We start from the raw sequence: 836 nt of genomic DNA, 5'->3' as shown, positions 1-836 counted from the left end.
TTTCTATTGGATTCAAGTCAGGTGATTGGCTGGGCCATTCTAGCACCTTTATTTTCTTTCTCTTTTCTTTTCATCTGCTGCACTGGATTTTCAGGATTGTTTAATTAGGCTATGACTTTTTAAGCTCATGTCAGCGTGTATGATTTGACTAGCGTTATAAGCTCAAGTAGGTTTTTGTTCAAGCTCTGTATATCCTGTTGTCACTGTGGGCTGCAGAGCACAGTAGTACAGAGCAGAGTCAGACACACGTGGATTTTGAATTGTCAGAGGAACTGATTTTGAAGTAGAATCATGTCTGGAGCGAAATCGTCCCTTGAACTCAGTGGCTTCATCTCCATCTCCAAATTTATGTCTCCGTAGAATATATTTTGGAGAGTCATAACTGTTTTGTCTGTACCAGAGTAGAGTAGGGTTTGAGCTTGTAGTATTGTATTTACAATCCAAAGTTACTGAATCCTCCTCTTCATATGCTGATTGGAAACTTTTAGGCTGTTTAACAGAGTCTTGTCCTCTGCATTCTGTGAGGAGAGTAAATTATTTTAGTAAATTTGTTTATAAATCAAGATGAAACTGACAGGTAGGAGAAAATACAGGCATAAAATATAGTACATTACCCATGCAAGTTGCAAACAGGATTAAAAGAGTTTCCACACAGCTTCTCATTGTATTCATGATATAGAAGACACCCAAAAAGTATACAATGTCCTCTTGAATCTAACTGGAACTTGCTGAGATGCTCAAACTCCATGTGAAGTCCTGACTGTAAGAATGGAGCTGTATATATTTGTTAAAACATCTCCCCCAAGTGGAAGAAAGCAGACACACATCTGTCTAAT

This window comes from Sinocyclocheilus grahami, unplaced genomic scaffold, assembly GCF_001515645.1.
Source record: "Sinocyclocheilus grahami isolate Dianchi unplaced genomic scaffold, SAMN03320097.WGS_v1.1 scaffold12659.1, whole genome shotgun sequence".
In the NCBI taxonomy this organism is placed as follows: domain Eukaryota; kingdom Metazoa; phylum Chordata; class Actinopteri; order Cypriniformes; family Cyprinidae; genus Sinocyclocheilus; species Sinocyclocheilus grahami.
Note: the sequence above shows the minus strand (reverse complement) of the source record.